Here is a 13,827-nt window from a genome sequence, read left to right as displayed (position 1 = left end):
ATCCTTTCAGTCTGGAAAAACCCCAGGGCTTGATGGCATACCAGTAGAAGTACATTTCAAGTATTTTTTTGATATACTAAAAGCTCCATTGTTAGATTGTTTTAACTATTCCTATAGAAATGGTAATCTGTCGGGGACTCAGCAGGAAGGTCTGATTTCTCTATTATTAAAACAAGACCCAGATGGCAAATGTAAAGGCCAGGTCTATCTAAAAACCTTGAGGCCCCTCACACTTCAATGTTGTGATGCAAAAATACTAGCAAAATGCATAGCACTCAAAATTAAAAGGGTTTTACCAGGTATTGTTCATCCTGATCAGACAGGTTTTTTACATGGATGATACATTGGAAATAATATATGACAACTACTAGAAATAATAGAACATATAAGAAACCAGGAATGGTATTTATGGCGGATTTTGAAAAGGCATTTGATAAAGTAAGACTGGATTTTATTTATAAATGCCTGGATTTTTTCAATTTTGGTAATTCTCTTATAAAATGGGTAAAAAATCATGAATAGCAACCCCAGGTGTAAAATAGTAAATAACGGCTACTTCTCAGAGAGTTTTGAATTGTCAAGAGGAGTTAAACAAGGGTGTCCGCTGTCACCATATCTATTCGTATGGCCATCGAAATGCTAGCTATTAAAATCAGATCCAATAACAACATTAGAGGATTAGAAATACAAGGCTTAAAAACAAAGGTATCCATGTATGCCGATGACTCAAGTTTTATGTGAAGTCCGCAAGCTAGACTTAACAGTCCTGAAATGTTTCATTAAAGATCTAGATAACTTTTCTGTACACTCCGGACTAAAACCTAATTATGATAAGTGTACCATATTACATATTGGATCCTTAAAAATACAACTATTACATGACCTTGCAGCTTACCTATAAAATGGGCTGATGGTGAAGTAAACATACTTGGTATTCATATCACAAAAACTATAAATAAGCTCTCCACAATGAATTTCAATAGAAAACTTGTAAAAATAAACAAGATCCTGCAACCATGGAGAGGTAAATACCTGTTTATTTATGGAAAAATTGTCCTGATTAACTCCTTAGTCATATTTCAGTTTACTCACTTATGGCGCTGCCTACTCCTGATGATTCGTTTTTCAAATCGTATGAGCAAAAAATATGTTGCTTTATCTGGGACGCTAAACCAGACAAAATAAAACGAGCCTATCTATATAATGAATGTGAATTGGGTGGGTTGAGATGATTAAATATAAAAGCACTAAACCCCTCTCTAAAAGCTTCACTCATTCAACAGTTTTATCAAGTAAAAAAGCTCATCCAATGTTTAAAAATGGCCTTTTTGCCTTTGTGCAGATTGCCATGTCTCATTTTCGATTGAAAATTATACTTTGTTCAAAGTATCTGTCTTTTTCAAACAAGCATTGCAGAGCTGGCTACAATTTCAATTTCAGCCATGTAGATAGAACAAATATTACAACAAATATTATGGCTGGACTCAAATGAGTTATGTCCTTCATGGAGTTGTACGGGAAGGTCTGCTCAGTCCAAAAGTAACAACCAATTGATTACAGCATTGCCCCAAAAATGGAGGAGGCGGGTGGCAGCGGGAGGAGGTAGGGAACTGGTCTGTCTGCCCGATATAAAGGATCAAAACTGGCGGAGGAATACAAATAGCCTAAATAGGAAAGTATATCAGTTTCATTTGAGGCTCAGGATGTTGACAACTGTGCCATACAGATTGCAAAATAGTTGGGAAGAGATTTTTGATGTACCGATTCCATGGTACAGGGTGTATGAGTTGATATATAAAACAACGCAAGATTCAAGACTTCGTGCTTTTCAGCTAAAATGACTCTTGCCACCAAAAATATGTTGAATATTTGGGACATAAAATCATCGAAGCTCTGTAGATTTTGTTTTGAGGATACAGAATCAATAGACCATTTATTTTGGTATTGGCCTCAGGTAGCCTGTTTCTGGTCTCAGGTTCAGGAATGGCTGAAAATGCATAGCATTGATCTAAAATTGACCCTAGAAATAGTACTGTTAGGAGATCTGGAGAGACCGGGTCAGTCAATTACTAATACACTAATACTCTTAGTAAAAGTATTTATCTTCAACACGCAATCTGTAGATTCTATTCGATTTGAAATTGTACATGTAACATCATAGCATAGTTGAAAGATATGTGTTGCATAGAAACACGAAGTGGGTGGCCAGCAGAGATAGATGGGATGGGTTGAGGGAAGCTGAGGGTTGGTATGTGGAATTGGAGACAAGTGGGAGTGGAGTTGCTGTGTGAGAGAGAATGATAGTCAAAAGATAAAGGGAAAAAAAGTCCTAAAAGTACATTTGAATGACACTAAGAGGCAGTGTTTTTACAACTAATGTCGGTTTGCCTGAGGCTGATGCCGTGCAGGTGTTTGTACACATGTATATACACACACTCTCATTCAAATAAACACATACAAGAACACACACATACTTGCACAGTGCTTGCACAGTGCTCATTGGGATGTTTAAAGCTTGGGAAATCTTTTTGTATCCAAATCCGGCTTTAAACTTCTTCACAACAGTATCTCGGACCTGCCTGGTGTGTTCCTTGTTCTTCATGATGCTCTCTGCGCTTTTAACGGACCTCTGAGACTATCACAGTGCAGGTGCATTTATACGGAGACTTGATTACACACAGGTGGATTGTATTTATCATCATTAGTCATTTAGGTCAACATTGGATCATTCAGAGATCCTCACTGAACTTCTGGAGAGAGTTTGCTGCACTGAAAGTAAAGGGGCTGAATAATTTTGCACGCCCAATTTTTCAGTTTTTGATTTGTTAAAAAAGTTTGAAATATCCAATAAATGTCATTCCACTTCATGATTGTGTCCCACTTGTTGTTGATTCTTCACAAAAAAATACAGTTTTATATCTTTATGTTTGAAGCCTGAAATGTGGCAAAAGGTCGCAAAGTTCATGGGGGCCGAATACTTTCGCAATGCACTGTACATGTAATAGTGCCAGACATGCACACAAACATATAAAGTAGGCATTGCTGTTATGATTTCAGTTGTCCTTGATGTCCTTTGTTTTAAATATTTTTAAAAAATTGCATTGTTGTTTGCTGTTTTCTTCTGTCTTTTCCTTTTTTCTCTTTAGTTCATTCTCTTGGTTGTTGGTGCATTGGGGGTATTTTGGGGGTGGGGAATGGAATTTTGTTTTTAAAAATTATTCCGGGGGTGGGGGAGGGGACTCTGGGAGGGGTCTCGAATTGTTGAGGGACAGCTATTGGGGAACTGTGGGGGGATCTTGGAGGGTTCGGGTTTCACAAGATTGTGATCATGTAAAAGGAAACTATGACATATATTTTATATCACTATCATGAACACACACCCTCACACATAAGGATGGCTCTGTTGTGGAAAGACTGATACATGTATGATAGTGTCTTGATGCTGTATTGTTTGTCCTTCATGTTCTAATACTTTAATGTTACCCCTTCCTTGGGTTTTTTGTAATAAATAATTCAATTTTTTTTTATTTTTTAAAAACACCCTTCTATAAATTCTATTTCTATGGCCGCAATGCAACAAGCTGCCCAAATTTTCCTCCTCAGAGACAGAGGAAGATAATGAGGTCGAGTCCCCTGGTTGATTTCCCCTCGCTGCTGGATTCCGCGCCTGATTCCGTAGCCTACAGCTGGTCAGACCCTACACACAGAGTAACAACAACATTTGAACTATCTAACCCTAACCCCATCTCAAAACATGCACAATGACTATGTAAAAAGAGTAACGTAGCTTTTGAAATCATGACACTCATAACAATCCAGTCCACCTGCTAATCTTAGGACAAACTCATTCTCAACTGTTATTTCAATGTTAAAGTTAATTCAAAGATGATGCACCTCTTAGGGATGCCAGCTGGCTTTTCAGGGTGGTCATGGTGTCCAGCAGCACTTTGTTTTGGTATTTCTCTGCCTGTAGCTCAGCTCTCAGTCCGAACTCCTGCCCATCAGTCTGCTTCCCTACCTCAAATCAAATGGAAGTGAGGCTATTATAGGTTCCATGTGTATTGTATAACCACAACTTGTCTAGTGGGATATTTGAATGACCATCCCCCACTTTAAAAAAGTGTTTGAATGAAAACTGCAAAATCCCAGTTATTTTTCATGTTTTGCCTACATTTTAACACACTAGCATCAATATAGACACTGAAATGGGCAATCACAATAGTAAAAAATTCAAGATCCTTTCAAACGATGCCCGTGTTTAAATTGCTCACTGCCGACAGACAACTTGTTCCAGGTTGAATCACAACTTCCAAAAAATGTCCCTCCATCATACTGACCATGCTGCGTACTGCAGGAACTATAACGTACCAAATTACCATAGGCTATTAGGCAACATAATTACTAATATTATTTAGATTCACTGCAGCAAACCAAAAAAAGACAATACAGTAAATGAGACATCATGCTCTCGGCTAAATTCTTCGGCCATCATAGTTCCACCTTTAAATCATTAATGAAATGAGTTCCCATCCGAGACATCATGTGGTGACAGGGTTGTGACATTGTGGTTTCTGCATTATGATCCATTTACATGACACCACAAATATATGGCTGATTCTCATTATCTGGCTGAACCCCTTCTATTACTCATTAAACTGAAAATAAAGATATTTGATTTTGAAAATACAGGCTTCAATTCATTCTACGGCAATTTACCTAAGACTTAACACTAGCGCTAGCAACAGGCTTGTCATCATAATTAAGAGCCTAAATGTAATTCATTCTAGTAGCTGTTACTTTCCTTGCTTGTTCGTCAGTTGGTAATGTATCGTTAGTTTGTAAAGTCAAAGATGATCTATATACCTCTCAGGAAATGTCTAATTTGCCTCATTATATCTGGATTCTATAATTTATAGAAGGTTTGGGTTGGGGACAAATGTTTTGACTTTTGACTTTTGTCCGACAATTGGGCTCTTCCTCCATCTCCCCCCTCTCTCTCCCTCCCTCACCACGGTCTCCCTCTGTCTCGGTCTCTGTGCTGTGCGGAACTCCTAGGCTGCTGCTGCTGGGCTGGGAGAAGAGAGAGGTTGTGGACCCGGCTGTATTGGCCCTCTGTAGGCACCCCTAGGTCCCTACTCGGCTCTTCTTAGACGGGGACGTCTTCACTGAAGAGTTTTATGGAAAACTAGTGACTTGATATTAATGTTTAATATCCTCTAAAGACCAGAGCGTATGAGAATGGATAGACTTACAGAGATAGGAACACACAAGGGTCCAGACCAAGGGATTAAATGCAGACAGGACCGCTGTCCAACCTCTTCATCCACATACTAAGCAATAAGACAGGATCAATTTAAGAGTCAGTTTGAATGATACACTGGTATAGGAGTGTCAGACTGGTATAGGGAGGATCGCAAGAGGAGGCCATTGCATTGATAGATTCTAAGACAATTGGCATTTGAAATAAAGAGGTCAGTTTGAATGTCAGATTGTTACTGAACCAATATTTCTGATGAAGCAGTATTGTTATTGCCTGGGTGCCAGTCTGTTTCAGTTCTCTGACAACTCCTTATGGGATTGTTAAGCCAATACCATTTTGCAAGGAGGGAAATGGCAAGAGAGCAGAAACAGCCTGACACTCAGGCTATTGATATTAATGTCTTATTGTTACCAGAGATAGAGGACGTGCTAATGTGTACTATCTATATTATTACACCGTAATCCTCTCAGCTGGGGGACAATCTCCTCCAACAATTTTACGCCTATTTTTTTTATTTTACGCAAAAAAAAATGTGTTATCCTCTTACATACCTCTTGCAATTTTATATTTCTCTGTGTGTTGTAATTTTTTTTCTCCCTCGTTTGATGTGTTTGTAATGGCACGGTCACGACAGGAGAATAAAACTGTCACAATGTAAATGATGTAGGCCTATTTTTTTATCTCTAGAATGACTACATTACCCACGATGCTCCTTATCTGGATATTCCAAATTACCATGGCAATTATGCATCACAAAAGTAATACAAATGTATGCAACACGCAGCAATCTGCAGTATTTAAGGTATCCAATCAACTGCGCTGCTGCGCTTATGGCATACGAACTATGGGCGCATGCGTAAAATCTTTAACTGCATTATCTCATGACCCGCTGCCCTGTTATCCCCAAGTCTTAACAGAACCCGAATTTGAGAGGTCAATCACAAAATCACATAAGACTCTAATCTGTCTGTAGTTAGGCGACATAAATATTTTATGAAGTCTCTCCCAGCACCCCTAACTCTAAACATCTTCCCAAGGCCTTCCTGCGGCTATGCCATTTTTAAATAGGCCTATATGTGGACAACATGGGTTCAGGGTAGGCCCATCACAAAATTGAAATATTACATTTTAAATAGAAAGCGAGTGCCATGATTCCACAGATATGATTTTTAAATGCTCCAGAGTTGAGAATATTGCTTTATATAGAGACCAAAAAGCTGAACAGATAAACACATGTTTTATTTGTAGGAAGGGGAATTGCGTTGAATGAAATTATTATTTTTGAATGATTTTCTGCCCATAACGGCAAGGTACCACTAGTTACTAATAGTCTATGACCCTCTAATAATGTGATTGGCTACCTGTGAATGGCTATCTGCAGGTGCTGACCATTGGTCAAGTTTCCCAGATTCAGTGAGGTCAAAGGTAGGCTCCTCAATCACCATTTTCGAAGTCTGAAAAAAGAGGGAATAGGGTACAGCCGTCAAATTAAGGAAATTCTCCCAATAAGATCAGATGAGCTTTGGTTAATATTGTGAATGTTTACCTGCATGTTTAACACTGCCAGCTCTCTCACCAGAATCCTCCCAGCACGGGTGAGGAATAGACTGGTTTGGGCTTGGAGATGACAGGCCATGAGGAAGAGGGAATATGTTTAAAGGAATTTTTATTATGTTGTTTTATAGAAAACTAGTGACTTGATATTAATGTTTAATATCCTCTAAAGACCAGAGAGTATGAGAATGGATAGACTTACCGAGATAGGAACACACAAGGTTCCAGACCAAGGGATTTAACCCAGACAGGGCTGCTGCCCAACCTCATCATCCACATACTAAGGAACAAGACAGGATCAATTTAAATCTTTGAATGTCAGATTGTTATTGAACCAGTCCTGATAATGAAGCAGTATTGTTGTAGCCTGGGTGCCAGGCGGTTTCAGCTCTCTGACAACTCCTTATGGGATTGTCATGCCAATATCATATTGCCCGATGGAATTGGCAGGAGCAGAAGCAGACTGGCACCCAGGCATTTGATAAGCTTATTCTTACCTGAATAAGGACTGGGTCCTCCTGGTCCAGGGTGGGCTCATGATCTTCATGATCTTATTTTCTATAAATCCAACAGAACCAAAAAGGGTTCTTCAAAAGGTTCTCGTATGGGGACAGCCAAAGATCTATTTTGGAACTCTTTTTTTCTCAGAGTATAGGCTACACACCTCTCATACATTGTTTCAAAATGATTACAATGAAAGAGATTTGAGAACACAACACACTGTGATCCAATATTATTTAGAGACATGTTCATTCACAGAGTCAGACATGTTTTATAGATTGACCTGTAGCTAGAAAAATGGTTTTGTTCATCTGGTGCCCCCAAGAAAAAGTAGAACTTCTGGGAACCACCACATAGTACCGCTAAACAGCACAACTGCATTGGTATACTGCGGCATAATATTTATGTAGATTAAGAAGATGACTCACGGAGAAGCAAGAGAAATACAGTGAGCTCCAATAGTATTTGGACAGTGACAATTGTTTTGTTGTTTTGGCTCTGTACTCCAGGACTTTGCATTTGAAAGGATACAATGACTATGAGGTTAAAGTGCAGACTGTCAGCATTGAGAGTATTTTTATCACTTTATCCATATCGGTTGAACCATTACAAAATTACAGCACTTTTTGTACATAGTCCCCACATGATAGTGGACCAAAAGTATTTGGACAAATTCACTTACGGTGCCTTCACAAAGTATTCACAGCACTTTATTTTTTCCACATTTTGTTGTGTTGCAGCCTGAATTTGTAATGGTTTAAATTGAGATGTTTGTGTCACTGCCCTACACAAAATACCCCATAATGTCAAATTGGAATGATGTTTATAGAAATGTTTATAAATTCATTTTAAAAATGAAAAAGCTGAAATGTCTTGAGTCAATAAGTACTCAACCACTTTCTTAAGGCAAGCCTAACTAAGTTCAGGAGTAAACATTTGCTTAAGAAGTGTCGTGGAAATTCAGTACTGAGAGAGATTTGGTAATTTCTTCAAAAAATCATCTTAATTTAATATTGATTAGTTATTGCAAAAATGAGACTGGTTGAATCCCCACCCTTGAGTGTTGGACCGAGTAACCTAACCTTTACACAAATGCAGAGTACTATATATAGCTGACACTAACAATACTCAGGCATGATTGGTTCAACCCCCCTCATGCAGACCAAGGACCATCATAAGCCACTCTGGGTTCATCCTGTCGTTATCTGCACATGGGTTGTTGTCTTAACCCCAACCTGGCTTAGTTTCCCAGATGCAAGGATGATTTTGAGACAATGAGGGATTTTTCTACTCCTAAACTATCTCTAGTAAAACACATTCCTGTCTATATAATGCAGTCTTTAACTCATTTGTCAGCTCAAGCCATCTCCAGTGACCATACGCCCAGACTAACTGCAGGGAACTGGAGACCATAAAAACACAGACACTAACAGGACAGAAATGTCCTCCTATTTGTTAAGTATTAATTGCTAACTATTAATATCAAACAACTCAGGTAAATGTGTAATTTTTCTATCACATAAGTCACATAATAAGTTCCATGTGTGCAATAATGGTGTTTAACATGATTTTTCAATGACTACCTCATCTCTGTACTCTACACATACCATTATCAAATCAAATTTTATTTGTCACATGCGCCGAATACAACAGGTGTAGTAGACCTTATAGTGAAATACTTACTTAAAAGCTCTTAATTAACCAACAATGCAGTTCAAGAAATAAAGTTGATAAAATATTTACTAAATAAACTAACTAAAATCAAATCAATCAAAAAGTAACACAAGAAATGTACATAACAATATCGAGGCTATATACAGGGGGTACCGGCAGAGACTCAATGTGAGGGATAGTCAAGGTCATTTGTAAAGTGACTATGCATAGATAGTAAACAGCGAGTAGCTACAGTGTAAAAACAAGGTGAGGGGTGGGGGGGGGGCCATTTGATTTGTTCAGTTGTTCAGCAGTCTTATGGCTTGGGGGTAGAAGCTGTTAAGAAGCCTTTTGGTCCTAGACTTGGCTCTCCGGCACTACTTGCCATGCGGTACCAGAGAGAACAGTATCTGACACCGCCTAGTTTATAGGTCCTGGATGTCAGGAAGCTTGGCCCCAGTGATTTACTGGGCCATACACACTACCCTCTGTAGCGTCTTACGGTCAGATGCAGAGCAATCGCAATACCAGGCAGTGATGCAACCGGTCCGGATGCTCTCGATGGCGCAGCTCTAGAACTTTTTGAGGATCTGGGGACCCATGTCAAATATTTTCAGTCTCTTGAGGGGGAAAACGTGTTGTCGTGCCCTCTTCACATCTGTCTTGGTGTGTTTTGATCATGATAGTTTGTTGGTGATGTGGACACCAAGGAACTTGAAACTCTCGTCCCGCTCCAGTTCAGTCCCGTCGATGTTAATAGGGGGCCTGTTCGGCCCGCCATTTCCTGTAGTCCACGATCAGCTCCTTTGTCTTACTCACATTGAGAGAGAGGTTGTTGTCCTGGTACCACACTGCCATGTCTCTGACCTCTGTCCTCCTCCCTATTATCTGCAAGGTCCCCCAATCGAGCAGTGAACTTCAAACACAGATTAAACCACAAAGACCAGGGAGGTTTTCCAATGCCTCACAAAGAAGGGCACCTATTGGTAGATGGGTAAAAAAAAGCAGACATTAAATATCCCTTTGAGCATTGTGAAGTTATTAGTTACACTTTGGCTGGTGTACCAATACACCCAGTGACTACTAATTAATCGTGAATAATAATGAGTAAGAAAGTTACAGACACACAAATATCATAAGCACAAGACATGCTAACCTCCCACCATTACAATAACAGGGGAGGTTAGCATTTCTGGGGTGTATGATATTTATACCTCTGTAACTTTCTCACTCCTCATTATTCACGATTCATTCAGGATTATCCCTAATCATGGTAGCATCCACATTAATGTAGAAGTGTTTAGAAACATATTATATTCTTATCTACAATAAAAGTGACTCCAAAATGACACAATACATTATTTACCATTAATTTCTGTTGGGCACAAAATAATCTGAAACACAACCAAAACAAAGAGCAAATTCATCCAACAACTTTGTAGAGTCACAAGCTTGATGAAGTCATTAATGTGCTGTCAATATGGGACCAAGTACCTTTTACTACTTTAATACACATATAAGTGAATTGTCCCAATACTTTTGGTCCCCTAAAATGGGGGGACTACATACAAAAAGTGCTGTAATTTCTAAAGGCTTAACCCGATATGGATGGAAATACACTCAAATTAAAGCTGACAGTCTGCCCTTTAACCCCATAGTCGATGTATCATTTAAATCCAAAGTCCCGGAGTACAGAGCCAAAACAACAACACATTTGTGGCTGTCCCAATACTATTGGAGCTCACTATATGTGCATGCAATTTATCTTTATGAATAAAATACCATAGTTATCTTCAATGGGTTTGGCCATTGATCTTTTGGCTAAAAGATAAGTCATCATTATCTCTGAGTGCTCTTTCACGTTGCTGTTACAAATATTTCACATGTCTGAAGTAAAATATAAAGTCATTTTCTTGGAAATATAAAAACAACCACATCAGCGAATTCAAGGTGCTATTAGAAGCAACATTGAGTCACATTAAATCTCTCACGTAGCCTACTTGTGTACGATAAGAACATGTTCAAATCAATTTAAACTTCATGTGCATACAGAAGGGGAATGAGCAATGCACAAGAGGAACACAATTATTTTCTCCTCTTCGTTATCAAATGATGCTATTTTCTGTGCTGTAGCCCCTTGGGAGAACATTTACATGCAGCCTAAGAGCCATGGAGGGAATTAAGCATTTAACTCCTTCACAGGGGATTAGTTAGATTAAGATTTTGAAGTGAGGGTGAAATAGGGAAAACAATAATGTGGAGTTCTGTAGAGTTATGGAGGAGCTCTGAAAACCAACATTCAATGGAGGTCCTGAAGAAAGCATCCTTTCTTGCTAATGTGGTCCGTGACATGGTCACATTAACCATCACTTGTTTTGTAACTTACGGCTTCTCTCATATACTGTTGTAGTCGGAAGTGTACATACACCTTAGCCAAATACATTTAAACTCAGTTTTTCCACAATTCCTGACATTTAATCCTAGTAAAATATCCCTGTGTTAGGTCAGTTAGGATCACCACTTGATTTTAAGAATGTGAAATGGCAGAATAATAGTAGAGAGAATGATTTACTTCAGCTTGTATTTCTTTCATCACATTCCCAGTAGGTCAGAAGTTTACATACACTCAATTAGTATTTGGTAGCATTGACTTTAAATGGTTTAACTTGGGTCAAACGTTTCGGGTAGCCTTCCACAAGCTTCCCACAATAAGTTGGGTGAATTTTGGCCCATTCGTCCTGACAGAGCTGGTGTAACTGAGTCAGGTTGTCACGTTCATTATAATGATTGGACCAAGGCGCAGCGTGCGTAGAGTTCCACATCATTTTAATAAATCGAAACTCACCAAACATAAACAGTAAAGGACAAACGAAACGTGAAGACAAGATCCCAAAAATCCCAATGGGGAAAATGGCTACCTAAATATGATCCCCAATCAGAGACAACGATAAACAGCTGTCTCTGATTGGGAACCATACCAGGCCAACATAAACCATTAATCACCTAGATGACCCACCCTAGTCACTATCACGCCCCAACCAACATAGAGAATAAACATCTCTCTATGGTCAAGGCGTGACACAGGTTGTAAGGCCTCCTTGCTCACACACGCTTTTTCAGGTCTGCCCACAAATGTTCTATAGGATTGAGGTCAGGGCTTTGTGATGGCCACTCCAATAGCTTGACTTTGTTGTCCTAATGCCATTTTGCCACAACTTTGGAAGTATGCTTGGGGTCATAGTCCATTTGGAAAACACATTTGCTACCAAGCTTTAACTGATGTCTTGAGATGTTGCTTCAAAATATCCACAAAATGTTCCTTCCCCTCATGATGCCATCTATTTTGTGAAGTGCACCAGTCCCTCTGCAGCAAAGCACCCCCACAACATGATGCTTCCACCCCCGTGCTTCACAGTTGGGATGGTATTCTTCAGCTTCCAAACATATCGATGGTCATTATAGCCAAACAGTTCTATTTTTGCATCATCACACCATAGGTCAGTTCTCCAAAAAGTACGATCTGTGTCCCCATGTGCAGTTGCAAACCGTAGTCTGGCTTCTATGGCGGTTTTGGAGCAGTGGCAAATTCCTTGCTGAGCGGCCTTTCAGGTTATTGTCGATATAGGACTCGTTTTAACTGTGGATATAGATACTTTTGTACCTGTTTCCTCCAGAATCTTCCCACGGTTGTTTGCTGTTGTTCTGGGATTGATTTGCACTTTTCACACCAAAGTACATTCATCTCTAGGAGACAGAATGCGTCTCCTTCCTGAGTGGAATGATGGCTGCGTGGTCCCATGGTGTTTATCCTTGTACTATTGTTTGTACAAATGTAAACTATTGTTGGAAAAATGACTTGTGTCATGCACAAAGTAGATGTCCTAACCGACTTGCCAAAACTGTAGTTTGTTAACAAAAATTTACATTTTTAATGACTCCAACCTAAGTGTATGTAAACTTCCGACATCAACTACATACGTATACATACAAACAAACTCATATATATATATATTTTGTGTGTTTTTTTTCCTTTATTACTTTCTAACCCTACCACCCATCCCTAATTGGAGTAAACTAGCGAACAACAACACTTAGGCCTCTACTTCCAGGTTATACATACTATATACTACTTTACAATAGTTATATTTGGTTTGATTTTAGTCCTGTCCTTCTTCTACCCTCAACCTCTCTCATCTATGTCTGATGTCCATCCAGTTTGATTTCTATTTGCCATATATTTTTAACTGTGCTGTTTCACAGATGAACCAATTTTGGAGATAAGGTCAGAACCAGAAAAAGCTTTGCTATTGACTACAAAAATTCTATTTGCTATTTTATGAGTGTGTTAAGATCGCATGATGGGGTTGTGGGGATATCAGTGCAAGAGTATGTGTAAACAACATGTTCTAAAATAAATGATAGTATTTCAGCAGTTGCACTTAGTGGGTGTTGTGCAATGGTAGTAGAATGAGGCAATAATTGGCCATGAACCATAACACTTTCCACAGGAGAAATAGAATCACAAAGCAAGTAAACTCTACTGGTGTTCCCTACCCCTTTACAAGCTATATGTCTCCTATAATGGTCTTAGATGTACACCATTTGAAAGTGAATATCTAAAATTAAAGGATTTATGGGCCAAAATATAGTCTATATCTATCAGTCTTGATGACTTATTATGAGTTTTGTTCAACTTTTTATACACAGAAGGAAACAGCTGTCAGAAAGACAGCTCTCTCAGGCAGGAAAGGAGGCGAGCATGCATCACCTGCTTGCATTGTGAGACTAGATATGCAGACATTGTTCTTCACATTCATGAACTTGTCGATCCAGTTACAGTACATGCCATTAATGCAACA

This window comes from Oncorhynchus mykiss, chromosome 18, assembly GCF_013265735.2.
Source record: "Oncorhynchus mykiss isolate Arlee chromosome 18, USDA_OmykA_1.1, whole genome shotgun sequence".
NCBI lineage: Eukaryota > Metazoa > Chordata > Actinopteri > Salmoniformes > Salmonidae > Oncorhynchus > Oncorhynchus mykiss.
This window is presented reverse-complemented; position numbering follows the sequence as displayed.